Genomic DNA, 21,726 nt, shown 5'->3' with positions numbered 1-21,726 from the left:
AACATTCTGTAGTGCAGGCTTTCTCGTTGTAAATTATTTTAACTTTTGTTGATCATGGAATGTTTTTATTTCATCATCAAATCTGAAGCTTAATTTTGCTGGATATAAGATTCTCGGTTGGCACCCATTTTCTTTCAGAGCTTGGTAAATGTTGTTTCAGGATTTCCTAGCTCTGAGGGTCTGGGTTGAGAAATTTACTGAGATCTAAATTGGTTTCCTTGTATGTATAATCTGGTACTTTTCTTTTGTGAACTTTAAAATTCTCTCCTTATTCTGTGTGCTAGATATTTTTATTATGAAGTGTCTGGGTGTGGATCTGTTATAATTTTGTACATTTTGCGTCATGTAAGCCTCTTGTATTTGATTTTCCATTTCATTCTTCAGGTTTGGGAAATTTTCTGGTATTATTTTATTAAACAAATAGTATATTTTTTTTGGTTTGTATCTCTGTGCCTTTATTTCAATGAATCTTAAATTTGGTCTTTTTGTGTTATCCTATAATTCTTAGAGGTTCTGATCATCATATCTTATTATCTTCATTGTGTGGTCAAGTTTATTTTCAAGATTATATATTATGTCTTATTGTCTGAGGTTCTATCTTCTAAGTCTGTTCATGATGATTTCTATTTAATTTTTAACTTTGTTTATTGTTTTCTTCATTTTGAGCATTTCTGTTTGTATTTCTTTCAGAATCTCTCTTTGTTGAAATGAAGTTTACTAGGGTTGGGAGGGTTAGTCTTGGATGTGGAACTCCTGGAGATAGGGCATAGCAATTGCTAGTCCCTGTTGGAATACTGAAGCCCAGGAATCTCTTTTGGGGTCCACTTGTGTGTTGTAGGAGCCTGGTCTTAACTTGTGGACCCCTCAATTCCTGGTCTGTAACTTAGTTTCTAAACTGTATCTCTCTCACCCCTATGCTTTTGACTTCCTAATCTGGAATCTCTCTCTGGAGGTCCTCAGGGCTGAGCACCAGCATCAGTGTGCCTGTTCTGGAGAGCTGTTCAGTATTGTGCAGATGAGGACCAGGCACTGAGAGCAGCAGGCCAGCCATGTAGCTGCGAGTGCTGAGCCAGGTTGGTGGCTAGAGGGCTGGAAGACTGGGGATTGGAGAGCCAGAGGGCCCTTTTGATTGCCAAACCAGTAGGACCCAGGTGGTCAGTGGATGCTGGATTGGGGAGGGAGCTGGGAACTGGGCTGGTGTCGGGTCCCAGCATGTGCTGCTGGAGTTGGCCTTGAGAACCCTGTGGGTGCTGGGCTGGTTGGGTGGGTGAGCCTGGATCAAGATGGCCTCACACTCTCTTCAAACCTAGCAACCCTGTGCAAAATTCTCTCCTGACTCTGCAGCAAGATGGTGGAGAGATGTCACATGTAACCAAGGCTGGAAGACCTTGGTGGTGGTCATCCATGCCCTGGTTGTTGTCCCTAGATGGTAGTGGCTGTGTCTCTAGCTGGTGGCAGTGGCAAACCTTTAGGTGCCTTGATGTTGGGCTTCTAGGCCCCAGCTGGTGTCCCTAGATGGAAGCTCCTCAACTAAAAATGGCAATGGTGGCAGGGGAGGTAACCCAAGATGGCATCAGAAGTGTCCCAAGATGGGGGCAACAGCCTTCAGAGATGAGGCAGTGAGGGTGGGCCATGGGATGGTGTTGGGTGGCTTGTGTAGAGGTACAGTCAGTGCTGCTCTGGGCACCTGCCTCCAGGCCCTGTCTGGTGTCTCAAGGTGGAGGTTACCATGTTGAGGGCCTATGGGGGCAGCTGCAGTGTGCCAAGAGGAGGTGGCTGGAGGAGCCCTGTGTTGGAATATGGGGAGCCTGAGGTCTGGGAGGTCCACATAGGCAATTGGCAGCCATATGTTTTACTTTTAAATATGAAATTAATTTACAGTACTTGTTATTGTTCTTGCTCTATTTATTTACCTTAAAAGTAAATTTTAAAAAATAAGAAAAAAATATTTAATATTTACTGATGCATTTACCATTTCTGATACTCTTCACTGTTGTTTTTTTTTTTTTTTATAGATCCAAGATTTCTGCTAGCACCGTTTTCCTTCAAGTTAAAGAAATTCCTTCTGAATTTCTCATGTACCTGTGTGGGCAGAAAATTCATTCAGTTTTTAGTTTTGAAATACTTTGTTTTTCACCTTAGGTTTGATAGATATTTCCTGGATATTGAATCCTGGTTTGAGAGTTTTTAAAAGGACTTTTAAGATGTTGTTTATCTAACTTCTGGCTTGTATTGTTACTTACAAACTCTTCTCATTTCCTCCCTATATATAAAGTGTATTTCACCCTGAAGGCTTCAAAATTTTTGTCTTCATCACTGTTGTTTATCAAGTTAATTTAATTGTTTTAGTGTGTGTGTGTGTGTGTGTGTGTGTGTGTGTGTGTGTGTGTATGTGTTTGTATGGAGGGAGAGAGAGAGAGAAAGAGAGAGAGTTAAAGATAGATATTATTGAGCTTCTTGCTTTTAGGTTCTAGTTGCAAAATGTAAACATGTTAGACCACTTGACACTATACCTAGCTCTCTAAGACTCTGGACTTAAATCTTTGTCTCTCCAACTTAGTGAGAGTAACTAGCCCTGGCAGGGTTTCTTTGTGAGTTGATTTGATAATTGTCCTCAAGTGGAAAGAGGAAGGAAAGTTATGTGATTATCTGAAATATGTTCCTGTATTTTGTTCACAGTCCTCACTTTCTGTTTTTCCCCAGTATTTGGACACGTGAGTTTGCACATACTAGTGTTGACGAACGTCCACAAAATATTTTTTTTTTATTGTATGGAATGGTCCATACAAGTTGATCTTTCATGATGAGATAAAATAATCTCACCCATCTTTTGAAACTATATATTTCTGTTAATTATTTACATGTGTTTTTTGTATTATTCTGAATAACAGTCCCATTGTAGAAATCTTTTTTTGGATTCAGAGTCAAATGCCCTGAGATCCTGCATACTCCACAGAAATGACAATATTGATTGATTCCTAATGTGTTTGGTGAATTAAGATGACAATAAGAACAGGTCCCCTTATTTAATTTCCCTCCTTACCTGCTAATGAGAATAGGTTTCCTTTAAGAAGCAGGCATGTGCTGCCAGTATTGTAATGTCCAGTGGCTTATCTTTGGAACACAGGGTGAACATTTGAATGCTTCCTTGATGTGCTTGACAGAATCAAACAGGATGTAGCTGCGTTCTATGAGGATATCCTTTAGCCCTCAGAGGGCCGAGGGCAGTGAGAGAGCATGAAGATGATCGACGAAATGATATCAAGATGTCAGTGACAACAGGCTCTAGAGAGCGATGGTGGAAGGCCACAAGAAAAGTTCCAGGTCATCGAAACTGAGGAAAAAAAAAACAGGTAATGTTCCCCAAGCATCTGCCAAAATACTCCAATTGGCAGATGAAAATCAAAGGCAGAAAAATCAAATAAGGAAGGAGCAAATGATACTTCACAGCCAGAAGCTGCTCAAGGATTGTTGAAAGCTCACAAAAAATATGTACTTTGAAAAGTATTTGTGTTTGTCAGCTTTTCATAGCTTTGATCAAAGTACCCAACCAGAGGAGGAAAGTTCATTGTGGACTTATGGCTGCAGAGGTTCCATCCATGGTTGACTGATTCCATGAATCTGGGCCTGAAGTGAGGCAGAGCATCATGGCCAGAGGAGGTGGTGTAGAAGAGCAGCTCAGCTCACAGACTGTCAGGAAGCAGAGAGAGAAGGGGTAAGTGTCCAAAGCAAATCAGAGTCGTCCAGGCCTCACTGACCCACCTCCTCCAGCCATGGCATCTGCCTACAGCTACCTGGCAGTTAGTCCATTCAAACCAGGAAGGACCATTAGGCTAGAGCTCTCACAGTGCAATCATTTCACCTTTGAATATTCTCACATTAACTCAAGAGCTTTTGAGGGACACCTTATATACAACCGTAACATTTGTCCCTGGTCCCCAAAAGCATATGCCCATCTCCCAACACAAAACACATTAGTCCATCTCCAAGAGTCCCCATAGTCTTAAGTGCCGCAGTCTGGCTGGGCACAATTCAGGAGCCACTTGTCAAAAGAAACTAACTTTATTTTATAACTACAAATGCCAAACAAAACAGCTCCTCAGGAAAAAACCCTCAGAGCCCAACTGCCACCACTGGCTTCCACAAGCCTCTCACCCACACCAACCTCTCCACCTCCCACAATCCTCCTGTTCCTGAGGCCGATTGGCTGGGTCGTGTGGGCGGAGCTAAAGAAGTCCCCCAATGAGCAGCTCCGTGGTCTGAAAGGGCAGGGAAACAGCCCAATGAGCAGCTCTGTGGAGGAGCCAATCAGCTAGATGTTGCTGGGGCCGCTGTGAGCCAATCATCAGCTGGCAGTCTGAAGGGCAGGGAAACGGCCCAATGAACATTACCGCAGAGGATCCAATCAGCTAGATGTTGCTGGGGCCACTGTGAGCCAATCATCAGCCAGCAGCTGGAAGTTTGCTGGGGCCCCTTTGGCTGTGGCTCTCAACATCTCCCCCTCTCTGTTTAAACAGCAAGCATGTGGCTTAGGGACCGTGCCTGCCTTAGGTTGTCCAATAGTACATATGGTCCTTACCCGTCTTCGGATGAGCTGACCTCAGGGCGTCAGTCTCTTGTCTTAGGTTGGTACCATTGTAATTTAATCTTACCCATCATTGACTACCGGTCCAGTATACAGCCACACCTGTGGAGAGGTACCAGCGGGGGGAGGGGTGAGGTTCTTTGCCTCACCTCTGTTGGCCCCCAAATTTTAGCTGAACGATCATGACAAGCAGAAGGGAGGAAGATATACCAAGCCAATTGACGGCTCTTGTTGGAAAAATTGTACCACCGATGACATCATCAGCAAAAATACCCCAACACTACCACAAGTCGCTGCACCAACAGATAGTTCACAATGCATACAAGTGAGTTCACAATGCATACAAGTGACACATAGTCTAGGCAAGTTCTGCAAGCAGTTCAGTGATGGCTATTGCAGAAGCTGTAGATTAGTTTTATCTTTGTCTTCACTGGCACTAGGATGAAGATAGGAATTTTGGCAATAATGGCTAAAGAAAAAATTATGTAACATTCCAGAAGGCACTAAAAGAAATCAATTTTCTTAACAATTTACATTGTCTTCACCGGCACTGGGATGAAGATAGGAATTCTGGCAATAATGGCTAAAGAAAAAATTATGTAACATTCCAGAAGGCACTAAAAGAAAACAATTTTCTTAACAATTTACATTATCTTGAAGAGAATTATTAAACATAATGAAAAGGAAAGGTGAAAGTAAACAAACAGATCTGTTAACCTCCTTTTTTGTTTACATATTAAAACAATTCTTAACAGTTATTTACCCAATTTAAATTAAACCATTTAAATCACGTGAATAAAAAAAAATTTGGATCCATTTTTTTCATGAGCGCTCATCATATATGATATATGGACATACGTACATTCAAACATATAACACAAAACAAGTGTGCACACATATAATACATACAACACATAACATAATAGTAAAGGCCTTATAACTTTTTACAGGTGAAATCTCCATTGCAATGTTTAAAAACTCTATAGTTAAAAAAAAAATAGAACTGATCAGCAAAATATTAACCTAGGTCTGTATGAGCTCAAAAAAATCAAAATAGAACTTCATGATATGGGAAAGGGCAATAATAAAACAGATACTGAAAAAAGCATCCTGGTTCTGTCACAGATGTAAGGATAGCCAAATTGGAGTTTTGGATATCAGCTGTTATGGATTTGAGCCAAATCATCTTCTTTTTGGTCTGTAGAAATCGCTTTAGTTAATCTCTCTGGAATCCAAATCGGCTGCTGTTCTCCCTGTGGAAACACACAAACAGGCTCCCGACTCCAGACAATCACTGGGTCAGGACCTTGGTATGATTTGAACTCCCATCTCTGGAGTTAGTACTAATCTGGCGGAGGCACAGATGTCCAACCCTGCACTCCCTCTGGTTTGTCTGATGAGGGATCTGATGGACAATGTGTCTTGGTCACTACCCTGATGGGGTTTCTGGGGTTGCTGGGTTCCTCTAGTGCTCCGTATATTTGTGGTTTGGGGCCCCGGAGCATTGGGGCCCCCTGTCCATTTTTTGGCAATGGAGCCCGATGCCTTTCTCCACGATATCGTGGATAAACCCTTGGTCCTTGTTCGTTTTTTGATAATAGAGTACCCTCTATGGTGGTTTGAGAACAGCATTCATTAGCCCAATGTAATGGAGTGCCCTCTATGGTGGTTTGAGAACGGCATTCATTAGCCCAATGTCTCCCTCTACGGCATTGTGGGCAAATACCTGGTATTCTACTCCTTTGATACCTAGTTTTGTTAAACCCTCCTCCTATGGGGCAATTCCTTTTAAAATGTCCTATTTGTTGACAATTGTAGCATGTTCTTGGCCTGGCATATAAAGCCTGTTTTACTACAGCTGCCATGACTTGCTCTTGCTCATTAATGTCTCTACATAACTTAATATATGTGTTTAAACCTTCCTGTTTCCATGGTCTAATGATATCTCTGCACCAACGATTCGCTTGGTCATAAGCCAGTTGTTTTATTAATGGCATTGCTTGTTCTGTATTCCCCAAAACTCTGGTAGCTGTTTGAATAAGCCTATCTACAAATTCAGCGTAAGGTTCATTAGCTCCTTGTATTATCTTAGATAATTGACCTTGTAAACCTCCATGTCCTTGTAAAGTCTTCCATGCCTTAACTGCATCTACAGCAATTTGTAAATATACACCAGGATCATATGCAATTTGTTGCTGCTGATCCTCATAAGGTCCCTTTCCTAACAACATATCTAGATTTCTCTGAGGATAACCAGCTGCTGCATTTCGACTAGCCGTCTCCTTGCAAAATTCCTCATTGGCAACCTTCCATAACAGGTATTGTCCTCCATTTAGCACAGCTTTACACATATTAGCCCAATCTGCTGGCGTCATGCTTAAGTTGGTAATGGATTCGACCAAGCTTACAGTGAAGGGTGCTTGAGGACCATAGGTTGTTACAGCCTCTTTTAGCTCCTTCACTGTTTTGAAATTTAAACCCTGGTAAATTCGCTGCCCTCCTACCTCAAATACAGGGCATGTTAATACTTGAGATCCTGTCTCAGGATCCCAACTATCAACTGCGGGGGTTGGGAGCCTCCTAGTATATGGAGGTGGTGTTGTTGATTGGACACTTATGCCCTCTGGTGATAGAATGCTGTTAGAAGCAGTGTCCTGTAGAGGTGGTGCTGTTGGTTGGACACTTACGCTTTCTGATAGAAAGGTGTTATTAGCCTCTACCTTTGTCTGAATTGAAGGCTTTGGACTAAGCAAACAAGATACCAACGTCCAGAATGGCAATGTGCCAACTGGCAGAGTCTCTGGGTTGTTCTTTTCTATTCTTTTTAAATCTTCACCATGATGGTCCCACTGTGATATATTTAACAACTCCTCCTTAAAAAGCCATGGGCTAAATTTTTGTATTGTATCAACATATGCCCTGACTGTTCTTGATTTTACTGAGATGCCTCCTTCCTCTAACAATTTACTTAACACTCTTTCGGTTTGTTTTTTACTAATTTCTGATCCCATATTTCTACTATAATACAACCCAACAAGATAACACCAAACAAAACCGAGATAGAATGAAATAAAAATGGAACAACAAAAAATCATTATAACCTTTTTCCCTATCTGTTCCTCAGACAGAAATAGTTTTTCCTCAGATGTGAGCGGTTTTTCTTCAGTCCACTCATCTCCAGGGACAGGCAACTTAAAACAAAAGTGAAGCAAAACAAAAGAGGAAACAGAATGGCTACCCATCCTGTCGCCCTGCCCTCAGGGGCGAGCAGTTTACTTACCCTCAGTTGCTCCCCGTGCGAGCCACCAAATGCCGCAGTCTGGCTGGGCACAATTCAGGAGCCACTTGTCAAAAGAAACTAACTTTATTTTTAGAACTACAAACGCCAAACAAAACAGCTCCTCAGGAAAAAACCCTCAGAGCCCAACTGCCACCACCGGCTTCCACAAGCCTCGCACCCACACCAACCTCTCCACCTCCCACAATCCTCCTGTTCTTGAGGCCGATTGGCTGGGTCACGTGGGCGGAGCCAAAGAAGTCCCCCAATGAGCAGCTCCGTGGTCTGAAAGGGCAGGGAAACAGCCCAATGAGCAGCTCCGTGGAGGAGCCAATCAGCTAGATTTGCTGGGGCCGCTGTGAGCCAATCATCAGCTGGCAGTCTGAAGGGCAGGGAAACAGCCCAATGAACATCACCACAGAGGAGCCAATCAGCTAGATGTTGCTGGGGCCACTGTGAGCCAATCATCAGCTGGCAGTCTGAAGGGCAGGGAAACAGCCCAATGAGCAGCTCCGCAGAGGAGCCAATCAGCTAGATGTTGCTGGGGCCACTGTGAGCCAAACATCAGCCGGGGCCCCTTTGACTGTGGCTCTCAACACTTAAGAGTTCCAGCATTTCCCCAAAGTCCAAGTCCAAAATCTCATCTGTGACTCAGGGAAACTCTTGGCTGTGAGCCCAGTAATGGGCAAGAGCAAATCACATCAATCCAAGGCACGATGGCACAGAGTAAATGTGCCCATTTCAAACTCGAGGAACAGGGGCCTGGATAGAAGGATGGGACCAAAACAAATCTCGAAACCCAGCTGGGCAGCCAACTCCTGCAGCTTCTCTTTTAAATCTGGGGCCTGAGGTGTTGAGTTTTGCCCCTTTGTCCTTGCCCATGGCAGTGCTGTGGCCTCTCCCCAGCCCACAGCTTTCCTCCCCTGCCTCATTCTTCTGTGATGTCCCACTTCACCTCAAGCCCCTAAAAATAGTATCATCACAGCGTGGGGGAAACCTCTGACACCATAAGCTCAAAATAAACTCTTCTTCTTCTAAGTTGTTCTTGTTAGTTATATTAGTCACAAAGAGCTGACTAACACAGCTTTCCAATAAATATATTTTTTTTTGAGAAAATACAATTCCTTCTGGTTTTCTTAACACTTTAGTAATGTGATGGATTCAATGATTCTAGACTGGATCACTGGAAGTTCCTGGATGCCCCTTCACTGTTCTTTGTCTTTTTGAAGAAACTAAGTGCGATTTTTAAAAATTTATGAACAGGGAAGCAGGCAAGCGTGGGCCTTGGTGCTCACTGTTCATAATTCTCCTGTGCTGTTTTGAGTTCAGTGGACATCAGAGATTGGCCATCAAATGGATCCTGGGAAGTTGGCCATTTTCATTTGGATGGTTTGTGTTTTCTTGGCTTATTTATTATTTAATTTTTATGCCTGCCCTTCTGGAAAATTCTACAGTCATGTTGCTAGGTAATATTTTGGCATTTTAACCCATGCTTTTATTTCTTTTCTTGCATATTTTCTCTTTCCTTCCCTTTATTCATGAAAGTTAACTATATGTTTCTCTTTGCTTCAGGGGAAGATTGTGGCAGGAGAGGAAAGAGAGATAGCTTCCCAATCATTCTGTTATTTTTTCAAGGGCTTCTCTAAGCAGTGAACATGAGACATAAAGGCATGGACGGAAAGTCTTGAAGAAACAGGAAGTGGGAAATAATTTTTCCAGAGTAGTTTGATTTTTGTAGTTGGGAAAGAGATATTTTGGGTTCTAAGAGAAGAAGGAGGCTGTCTCCCTTATCTCCAAGCAGGAAGAAGGAAATTGAATTAATTTTTTACCACCATGATCAGCGGGAACTTGCACCAGATAATGCAGTTTTTGTAACATATGTAAAAGAGCGAGGCACAGTCAAGTGGGGGTTCATCTGAGGGATGCAAGATTGGTTCAATATACAAAAATCAATAAACACATGGGCTGGGGATGTGGCTCAAGCGGTAGCGCGCTTGCCTGGCATGCGTGTGGCCCAGGTTCGATCCTCAGCACCACATACCAACAAAGATGTTGTGTCCAAGGAGAACTAAAAAATAAATATTAAAAAAATTCTCTCTCTCTCTCTCTCTCTCTCTCTCTCTCTCTCTCCTCTCTCACTCTCTCTTTAAAAAAATCAATAAACACAATTCATTACATCAATAGACTTAAAGACAAGAATCATATGATCATCTGAAGAGATGCAGAAAAAGCATTCGAGAAAGTACAGCACCTTTCATTTTCAAACACTAGAAAAACTTGGGGTAGTAGGAACATACCTCAACACTGTAAAAGTTATATATGTTAAACCTGAGGCCAAAATCAATCTAAATGGAGAAAAACTGAAATTATTCTCTCCCTAAACTGGAACTAGACAGGGATGCCCTCTTTCACCACTCCTATTCAACATAGTCCTTGAAACCCTATCCAGGGAAATCAGAGAAAAGAAAGAAATCAAAGGGACACAATAAGAAAATAAGAGCTCAAACTATCCCTATTTGCTGACAACGTGATTTTTATATTCAGAAGACTCAAAAACTCTTTGACAAAGTTCCTCAGTGAATTCAGCAAAGTAACAAGTTTTAAAATGAATATCAATAAATCAACTGCATTTTTATACACCAAGGATATATCAGCTGAAATAGAAATCAGGAAAACTATCCCCTTTACAATAGTTTCAAAAAAAAATTTGGCAATCAACTTAACAAAAGAAGTGAAAGAATTTTATAATGAAATTTAAGAAGACCTCATAAAATGGAAAACTCTCCCATGCTCCTGGATAGGCAGCATACATATGATCAAACTGCCAAACTACCAAAAATGTTATACAGATTCAATGCAATTCCTATAAATATCCCAGTCACATTCTTCACAGAAATAGAAAAAGCAGTCATGAAATTCATTTGGAAAAATAAGACACCCAGAGTAGCCAAAGCAATCCTTAACGCAAAAAGTGCTGCCGGAGGCTTCACAATAGCAGACATTAAATTATACTACAGAGCAATGGTAACAAATACAGCATGGTATTGGCACCCCAAAATACATTTAGACCAATGGAACAGAATAGAAGACACAGAGACACACCCACATAAGTACAGTTGTGTCATACAAGTCAAAGTTGTCACAAATGTACATTGGAGAAAAGATGGCCTCTTCAACAAATGGTGCTGGGAAATCTAGAATTGAACCCCTGTATCTCACCATGAAAACAACTTAACTCTAAGTGTATCAAGGAACTAGGCATTAGACCCGAGACCCTGCACTTACTAGAAGAAAAAGTAGGCCCAACTGTCACATGTCAGCCTGGGAATCAAATTCCTCCACAAGACCCCTAGATGCAGGTAGTAAAATAGACAATCAATAAATGGGATGGTATCAAACTGGAAAGCTTCTTCACAGCAAAGAAAAGAATCAACAAAGTGTACAGAGATCCTACCTATTGGGTTAAATCTTCGCCACCAATACCTCAGATAAAGCAATAATTTCCAGGATATACAAAGAACTCACAAAAGATTAACACCAGAAAAGTAAATAACTCAATCAATCAATAGATAAAAAAACTGAACAAATCCTCACCAAAGTAAAGATATGAATGGCCAAAACTATATGAAAAAAAGTTCCACATCTCTAGCAATTAGAGAAATGCAAACTAAAACTACACTGAGATTCCATCTCACTCCAGTCAGAAAAGGCAGTTATAAAGAACAATTAGTGTTGGGAGGTTCTGGGGGACATTGTTGATGGGATTGCAAATTGGTGAAACCACTATGTAAAGCAGTATGGAGATTCCTCAGAAAACTTGGAATGGAACCACCATTTGACCCAGTTATACCATTCCTTGGTATATACCCAAAGGACTTATAAACAGGATACCACAGGGACACAGTCACATCCATATAGTATCTCAACTCACAATAGTTAAGCTATGGAAACAATGTAGGTGTCCTTCAACAGATGAATCATTAAAGAAAATGTGATATATATATATATATATATTACTCAGTCATAAAGAAAATGAAATCATGGCATTTTCTGGTAAATTGATGGTAATTGATTAGAGAATATCATGCTAAGTGAAATAAGCCAATCCCCCCCAAACCAAAGGCTGAATGTCATCTTTAATTTGTGGATACTAACTCAAAACAAGAGAGGGTGGGGAGGAGAAAAATAAAAGTCCATTGGATTAGACAAAGGGAAATGAAGGGAAGGGAGGGGGAGGGGAATTGGAAAGAGTAGAATTAATTGGTCATAACTTTCCTAGCCTTGTATTTGCACACTGTATATGACCACAAGAATGTAAACCTAAATAGAATAAGTTATACTCTAGCTATGTATTTTCTGAAAAAATACATTCTACTGTCATGTATAACTAAAAATGCAGTTTTTGTGGCCTAATCCTAAACAAGGGCATCAGCAGGCACAGAATGTGACAGTTGACATTTCCCTCTGACTTTGAATAATCTGGGGATTCAGGAGGTGCACCCTTCTGTTGGACCAAGAGCAGCTGCTGAGGCAGAGGGACCCACAGGGGAAGAGATGAACTCAATCCTTTTCACCAATGATGTGACTATGTACCTAGAAGAAACAAACAACCCTGTTTGAAAGAACATTTGTTAGAATTTATAAAGGTGTTTATTCAAGTAAAAAAGATAAACACATTCAAAAGAAAGCATGTGTTAACTACAATCAACTAGAAATGGAAATGGGAATAAGTGATGTATTCAAAATCCAAAAAGAGAAAGAGGATACTTAGGAATATATTTCACATGAATAGTACAGACACATATAAAATACTACATAGTTCTCTGAAGGATAAAAACCATTTTGAATTAGTGAAAAGATGTATTCCTTTCTTGGTTTAGGACAGTTAATGTAATAAAATATTAATTAGCTCCCCAGTTTTTCAATTAAATAAAATTTTAAGTAGCATTAAAATGGCTCCAAAATAGAAAAAAAATGTAATGATGGAGTCAGAGTGTCTGCCATATCAAAACATTATGGTAATAAGATAGGAATGGACAAATAGATGAATTAAGGAGTACAATATAAAACTAAGAAATAGATCTCAACAGCTCCTTGGCACATATCATAAAGATGTAAGGTCATCCTACCATCACCATACAGCCACCTCGATGTTTATAGCAGTGCAATCCACACCAGTCAAGTTATGGAACCAGCCCAGAGGCCTGTCAGCAGATGAATGGTTAAAGAAAGCATGGCATATGTACACAATGGAGCTTTACTCAGCCATAAAGAAGAATGAAGTCATAGCTTTTGCCAGTAAATGACTGGAACCAGAGAGGATCAGACTAAGTGAAATAAGCCAGACCCAATAGAGTCAAGAATCAAGTGTTTTCTTTCTTATGCAGAAGCTAGACCAAAATAAAGGGGGAAAAGGGGAGGGGGAATCTTAGCAGAACAGAAGAGAGATCAATAAAGTAGAGACAAGGAATTGAGAAGAGGGAGGGAGGAGAGGCAGAAAATGTGAGAATGGTGGAATGAAACTGATGAAGGATCCTGTGTACACGAGTGAACGTACCACAGTGAATTTCACCTTTATGTATACCTATAATTCACTAATAAAAAATTAAACAATAGATAAGACAAATAGAGTAAAGGAAGTTGAGCTAAGTAAAGTAAAAGGAGGAATGGAGGGAAGTACCAAGTCCAGTGATGCCATTAGAGGTTTGGCTAAGACCAGATGGAAAGTTCTGCCCTTGCTGCGACTTCTTCAGAGATGCTTTTTGCAGGGCCTCAGAATATACAATGAAATCAATGGCAGAGGGAGGTACATGGCAGCTCCATGTGGGCTGAGCTTCCAACATTGCTTCATTTTCTATCTGGATACCCAGCCATTCAGTATTCTTTGCAGTTATATGAAATCACCTCTAATATACAGATTAATTCCATTTCTTTTCTAATCTTTTCATTACTGCATTACTGTTATACATAATATTGGGATTTTTTGTGTAATTATAAAAGCATGGAATATAATTTGCTCCAATTCAGTCCCCAATATTTTTCTTTTCACATCTATGCCCAGTTCCCTTCCCATTCACTATTTGGGCTATTTTGAACTCTCATTTAATCTCTCAGTCGTTTATTTGTTACCCAAATAAATTTTCTGTGTTCTTTCAAACTGTTTTGGGACATTCCTTATAGTAAGGTAGGTGGGTTAGGGCGATCTCCAGGATCCCTGCTCAGAGTGAGGGGCAGTTGCTTGTTCTCTAGGGACACAGGGGTATGGGAGGAAGGGAAGTATCCATGTGGTCAGATGGGAGGAAGTGGAGCCAGAGATGTGATCCTTACATGTGCTGTCCCTCCAGCTGATTGACAAGAGCACACAGAAAGAGACACACACAGGAATGTTTCTATAATGACAGGCTCTGCAGCTGCTGGGAGGAAAGGTTTGCAAAACAAGTTAGTGAGCAAGGGGTGCAGGTGCGGCTGGCCTAGTTCTCCTGCCTTTGCTCACAGTCTGGGAGGCTCAGAAGACTCCCCTGAGAAACTAACCTCAGAGCTTGAGGTCAGAGTGGTTATAACAGGAAGCTGGTGAGGGGAGCAAATGGGACCAAGTTCCCCAAACTGAGTGAAGTCTTTGTAGTACAGGGACATGATCTAAGAGGGTGGTTGAATCCTGCTTTGTGAAGGTGAGTGGAAGGGTTAACAATTACCCAGTAGGGGTCATTTCCTTTTCTGATTTATTTTTGATGAAAAATGTCTTATAATGTTCCCCTGGGGAGTTTTCATTGTTCTGCTTGTGAATTTAAACATTACTACACTGGTGTCACATTGAGGGTTTGATGCAGAGTATGACATATAGATGAGGTAATCAAAGCCTCAAAGTATGAGTCATAAGAATATCTACTTGTTGAGCAAAGGCATTTCTCAGATCCGTTTTTTTCTTGTGGGTCCATGTTAGGGAAGAAGTTATTTAAGGACCTGTGGGTGAGGACTAACAACTGCTGGAACAGTGCTGTTTGTAATCAGAGTATGTGAAAGAGACTTTGAAAATTGCACTTTTAATCCATGTGAATGTGGATTTTTAAATCTGAACCTTAAATCCAGGCCACTCTTGATTTTTATCCCCTGTATTCTTTCTACCTATCCTATGTCTTTTATCCTACCTCAGGACACTGAGAAAATTGGTTTTAATGTGGTAGTTTATGGACAATGTAATAGATTCACTTGTAGATTTTTTTGAAGACTTAAAAAAGCAAAACAAATCAAAATTACCCATAGTTTCTCCACCTGGCAAACTGAACGGCTAAAACAAATTCTTTCCTATTCTTTTTTTGGCACTGTCGCAGTCCTAACACAGATACACCTAATGTTCTCTTTAAACAGTTAGATAACAGTTGCAAAGTGTTGCATGTGCTGTTTCCTATTTCTTGTGCATTGGAACAGATCCTGAGAAAGTGAGTTGGTTGTGAAACCAGTGATGTGAGCCACAGCTTCGGGACTCCTTGCAGATGGAACCGCTAGGGGTGAGGGGGACAGTCTAGCAGAAGAGCAAAATGCACCCCAGCAGGAGCAGGGCAGCTGCCTGAGCTGCACCTGGGACTTGGCTGGGGTCCCTGCCTAAAGCAGAGCACAAGAGCCTGCTGGAGGCGTGGCATGGAGGGCAGCTCTTTGGGAAGGGCTTATCCTGGAAGGTCCCCAGACTCTGTGGATGGAGTGCACATTGTTCCTGCTGTTGTGGGTGCTTCCCCAGGCGTGGGGAAGCTCTGAAGGTGAGTGGCCCAGGGTGCCCGCTTACTGGCGCTAAAGAAGCAAGAGAGGGAGAGGGCTTGGTACTTAGGGAAAGGCTCCCCAGGGCGCTGGGATGAGCCACAGGCCGCTGAGCCTGGAGTGCAGGGATGCCCCAGAGATGGCTAGGCCTCTGGCTCCCTGCTTGGTGTGGGTCAGGGTTGGCACACCCAGCTGACCCGCCTGGACCCACCTTCTTCTTTGCTTCCTTCCTTTCAGTGTGCTCTCTGCTCCGTGGGCCATTGGCTGTACTTACTCAGTCTTCATTGTTCCCAGTCCTGCAAAGGAGTGTCCTCTTCCTCTATCTCCAGATCTCCTCCTTCACTAACAGCAGCTGGATGTGCACTGATGCCTTGTCCTGGTTGGGGGAGCTGCAGACGCACAGTTGGAACAATGCCTCTGACACCATCAGCTTTGTGAAGCCCTGGGCCCAGGGCACCTTCAACAGCCAGCAGTGGGTCCACCTGCAGAATATATTTCGGGGTTTTCGAAGCAGCTTCACCAGGGACATACAGGAATTCGCCAAAATGCTGTCCTTGGAGTGTGAGTTGAGGGGATGGATCCAGTGCAGGTACTACAGTGAGAGAATGGACATGGAAGTCCTGCTGGGAGAGGGGATGAGATTGTCTGCTTTCTCCCCCTCTGAGGACTTGCGCTTCTGCCTGGCCGGGCCCCAGTTTCAGGCATCAGGCCACCCACTCTCATTTCCTTCCACTGTGGGTCCCCCGTGTAACCCCAGTACCAGTCTCTTCTCCTTCATCCCTTTCAGTCCTTGAAACCTCATTTGAGTTTTGCACGTTTCTCTCCACAGATCCCATGGAGCTGCAGCTGTCTGGTGGCTGTGAGGTGCACCCTGGAAACATCTTTCTCCATGTAGCATATCAAGGAGAACATATCCTGAGTTTCCAGGGAACTGCTTGGGAGCTGGCTCCATAGGCCCCACATTGGGTTGATTTGGTCATCAAAGTGCTCAACCAGGACGATGTTACAAGGGAAACAGTGCAGTGGCTCCTCAATGACATCTGCCCCCAATATGTGAATGGCCTCCTAGAGACAGGGAAGTCAGAACTGGAGAAGCAAGGTCAGTCTTCTGTACTCTCCATCTATCCTACTTTTAAGCTTCAAGTAGGTTTTGCCATCCAAGGGTTTGCTTTCCTTTAAGCATCAGACAAAGTGCAAGAAGACATAGAGGAGATGGATAAGGCATGAGGGTATTTGTTCATATCACCCAGTGTCACTGAGTACCTGCTGGGTTCCATGAGTTGAATTAAATCAAGACTGTGGGTCAGAATTGATTCAGACAGTGTTTGAGACATGCTGTGTGCTCCAGCTGAGCTCAGGGTGTTAGAGTAGGGAGGTGAGGCATTTATAGGGCTGGGATCAGGGGCGGGGAAGGAGATCAGGGATGGGTCTCCTGGACAAGGTGACACAAAGGGATCAGAGCTACCTGGAGACTTCACCTCCAGAAGTGGACATTTGGGGAGCATGAACCTTGGAGGAGGCCTGGGACCTCTGATGCAGAGTTCTCACCTTATGCTTTCCTTATCCTTTAATGGATACAGTGAAGCCTGAGGCCTGGCTGTCCAGTGGCCCCAGTCCTGGACCTGGCCATCTGCTGCTGGTGTGCCACGTGTCTGGATTCTACCCTCAGCCAGTGTGGGTGACGTGGATGCGAGGGGAACAGGAGCAGCAGGGCACTCAGAGAGGTGACATCCTGCCCAATGGTGATGACACGTGGTATCTCCGAGCAACCCTGGATGTGGCAGCTGGGGAGGCGACTGGCCTGGCCTGCAGGGTGAAGCACAGCAGCCTAGGAGGGCAGGACCTCGTCCTCTACTGGGGTGAGAAAGGGCTGGGGCTGTCCTGGAAATGGAGGCAGGTGGAGACTGTGAAGGATGGAGTTGGCACACCAACTAGGAGGGCTAGAAGGATGGATTCCAGACATAGTAAAGAGGAAAATAGGACTGAGATCCGATGTATTAATACAAGATGAAATGGGACTCATAATCTTAGAGATCTGGAAGTTGTTGGCAATGAATGAATCCCTGGAAGCTGGGCATGACAGCACTCATCTGTATTCCCAGCTGCTGGGGAGGCTGATGCAGGAGAATTCCAAGGAGGTGGCCAGCCTAGCCAAATGAGGGAGACCTTGTCTCAAAATAAAAGATAAGGGCTTGGGATGCAGCTCAGTGGTTTGTCCTAGAGTCTAGGGTTCAAAAATCAGTACTGCATATAAAATGAAAACAGAATTCTGGGAAACTCATTTCCCAGCAGAATGGGGATCAGGGACTTATGAAAAGCAGGTTAACAAGGAGAGCTGTGGTTTACTGAGTGCTTCCTGCGTGGGGCCAGGCCACTCCGCATCCAGTGCTTTACCTGAGCATCACCACTCTCTTTTGAAGCAGTTACTGTTATTTTATTTTACAAATGAGGAAATTGAGGCTGAGATAGGTTAAGTACCCAGAGTCTCATAGAAGGTGGAAGAGCTGGATATCGATTCAGGTCTGCCTGGCTACACAGCTTCACCTGTACGCTACGTTATTATATAGTGAAATGAACTGTAGTGCAGGTGCCTAGACCCTGTGAAAAGGTGGGGAAATAGAGAAATATTCTGAGGAATAGAAGTTGATGCTCTAAATCCATGGTGGTGGTGGGGAAAAAGCAGCACCTGGCCCCCTCACATGTGCTTGACCAGGGAACTTGATACCTGGAAGGGTCCTGTGCTGACACACACCTTGTTTTCCCCCATGCAGAAGGGAGCCACACCTCTGTAGGCTTGGTCCTCCTGGTGGTGACCTGTCTGGTGTTCCTCTTAATGCTCATTCTAGGCTTAACCTTCTGGATTAGGAGACGCAGGTGAGTCTCCCCTTCCATCTGCTCCTTCCCTCATTCTCTCTTCTCCATCCCCTGTTCCTGTTTTCTGAATGGTGTCTCCCTTTCTACTTCCTCACAGCTCCTATGAAGACTTCCTGTGAGTCTCCTGGCCACCTGTCTCTCCCCAGGACTGTAGTCTTCCCCTGCTCGGGAACTGAGGGTGAAGTGAGCGTGGTCTTGGAGAAGTAACAAAAATAATCACCTCCTCTTTTAAAATTTATCAAAGAGTTTAAGTTCTTTTTCCTTCTGTTACAAGTGATTCTGTGCAGACAGCAGTGCAAACTCCCGTGTTTACCTGCAGGCAATGCGGAGATACAGGGACTAGGGTGGAAGTGCAGGTGTTGGCCTCTGAGTGATGGAATCTGTCTTGAGCTGGGAAGCTCACATCCTGTGCCAAGGTGGCAGCTGCGGTGGCCTGTTGTCAAGTATAAAGTCAAACTCTGGCTTGGCTGTAATCTGTATTTCCCAAGAAGACTGGAAATCTGGAATTTTCTGTGACATGTCTGGTTTTAAAATGTCAGCATGATTTTGCAGAATATTCTGTGTGACATCCCAAATGAACACTGCTGACTAATGACATCTCAGGTTCTCCCAGTTTGTGTCACTTTTATGGAAACTTTGGAAACTAAGAAATAGATCCGCATATTGCAATTAATATATGTATTAGATAAAATCACTGCAAGGAATGGATGAGCTGATTCTCCATGTAGAAAATGAATTTTAGGACTCTGTCTTATAATATAAATATAAATAGTTTCATATATGCATGTTTTGGAATGTTTTGAAAAATGTATATATATATATGGATAGATATATATTATATATATATCATATATAATATTATAATGAATATATAATATTTACCACAAAAAGTACTCAGAAACTAGAAGGTAAAATTTACATATGTTAAAAACATAAAATGTAGGACAATAGGTGTCATAAACCAACTGTAAACTGGGTAAAATGTGTACTGACAGTGCCAGTTAATATTATTAATGATAGTTGCTTACAAGTTTATAAAAAATTAATACTCTAAATAGTAACTGGACAGACTAAATTAGAATACCTCATGAAGAGAAAATCCAGAAAAGCTAATAAACATGATAATGGGTGATCATCCTCAGGAATAGTCATGGGATAAAAATCAATGTATTAGTGAGATATTCATTCTGACATCAATTTGTCATCAATGAAGGTGGATGATATGTCAGTTTTTAAACAAAACTTTGGAGAAAAATATCTTTACATGAAAAATTCACTGACCTCTCAATTTGTAAATCATGTTGAAACGTTTTATTAAAATAAAAGTACCGGAATTTGAGGATGTATGCCCAGTGGCGAGTGGGCTCTCTATGTATCATATGTAAGGATGCATGTATTTTGCAGTTGTAAAATACTGAAAATAGACATGAATTTGAACTAAGTGCAGTTTCTTAAAGCAGAAACAGCCCAAATAACAGGAGCTTAAAATACTTTGAAAGTCTTTCATATAATAGCCGTCCAGAGTAGGCAGTCAAGGGTTAGTTCCAGAGTGTTGCTAAGGATACGGGCTTCTTCAAGCTCATTTCTCTGTTAGAACCCTAGTGCTGCTCTTTGAAATAGTCACAAGAGCACATCTGCCTGCAAGAGAGGCTCCAATACGTATTTGGTCATAATGTGTCTAGCCCCAAACTAGACTTTGTAACTATTACATTGGGGGAAGCAACAACAGTCACCATTACAGGCGAGCATAGAACGATGTACAGTCCCTGAAGGAGTGAGTTAGATCTATTAATTTGATTTGCAGGAATTACAATTATTTTATGAAGTTTTAAATTTATCTTAAAAACTTCTTTTATTTATCAGCTAAAATTATATGTGATAAATATCTGTCTCTGAATATGCTTATAAGAACACTTAAAGATAAAAACGGAGTGGATGTGGTAGATGCACTTAAAGATAAAAACGGAGTGGATGTGGTAGATGCCTTTGAGCCCAGCTGCTTGGGAGGCTGAAGATGGAGGATTGTAAGTTTGGAGTCAGACTGCACAATTTATTGAGAACTTGCTTCAAAAAAAAAAATAATTTACCATTCATCCAATGGTAAATTAGATCCCTGGATTAGATCCCCAGTTCAAAACACACACACACACACACACATTAAAGCTAAAATATAGGGTTATTAAAAATATGTGTCCTGGTTCATTTGGCAGTTTTTTAAAAGGCACATAAAATATTTGTGCTTTTAACCATTGATGGCATCTTAATGTGATGCAATGCAATAATAATGTTAATGAAAATTAACACTAAATATTATGGAATGACATTAAGAAAACAGATGGCGTATGAATCTGATTAATACCTCCATATGCTTCCTATGATTTTGTAAAAGTTTGACTCTTGATCATCACTCCAAATTACAGCCAAGAGCTTACCCTATGGGTGATATTAGCTAAAGGGTTACTACATTGCACAGCTCCCTGACTCTTGATCCCTAACTCCTTGAAGACCTTTGGGGAGTTCCACACGTCAGCATATAGGGATACATTGGTTTGTGGCTAGCTCTTGTGATCAGTGTTCTAACTCCCTTACTCCAGCATCTGTTGGTCAGTCAGGCAGGGTGGTGCACACCTCCTATCCTTGGGGAGGCTGAGAGAGGAGAATCACAAGTTCAACCCTTGCCTGGGCAACTTAGTGAGGCCCTCTCTCAATGTAAAAAGAGTTGAGGATGTAACTCAGGGGTAGAGATTCCCTGTGTTTGATCCCCAGTACTGAATAAAACAAAAAACTTAAATCAATTGCAAGTCACTCAAGAGCTTTTAAAAATGGAGGAGAAGCATAATTTTTTTTTTTGTTTAGAAGCATCATCTTTTGTTTTTCAAATTATTTTTCTCTAGGAAAAAGAAAAACAGCATTTTACACCAAATGCAATATGGTGGATAGGACAGATTGGCTTTCCTAATCTGGAAAGATTTCTGAGATTCTTTTGCAGCCAGTGTTTTAGGATGTAAATTTGGTTTAAACAATGTCATGGGACATCTTTAGATAGGTTGTAAATGACAAGTTCAGTTTCTATAATGGACATAGGGTTTTTCAGGTTATCTATTTCTTTTTTGAGTGAACTTTGGTGGTCTGTGTTTTTCAAGGAGTTTATTTCATTAAAGTGCTGATTTTTTTGGGATGAAGTCATCAAATATACCTTTATTAGTCCTTTAATATCTATGGGATCTGTAGTTATGTCACT

At 41.9% G+C, this 21,726-nt stretch overlaps 1 pseudogene; it reads left to right on the top strand.

Moving 5' to 3' along the window:
- Window positions 1–15,552: 15,552 nt before the first annotated feature.
- LOC144249396 (antigen-presenting glycoprotein CD1d-like) lies at window positions 15,553–18,604 on the top strand (annotated as a pseudogene).
- Window positions 18,605–21,726: the final 3,122 nt, after the last annotated feature.

This window comes from Urocitellus parryii, chromosome 11 (assembly GCF_045843805.1).
Source record: "Urocitellus parryii isolate mUroPar1 chromosome 11, mUroPar1.hap1, whole genome shotgun sequence".
Taxonomy (NCBI): domain Eukaryota; kingdom Metazoa; phylum Chordata; class Mammalia; order Rodentia; family Sciuridae; genus Urocitellus; species Urocitellus parryii.
This window is presented reverse-complemented; position numbering and strand designations above follow the sequence as displayed.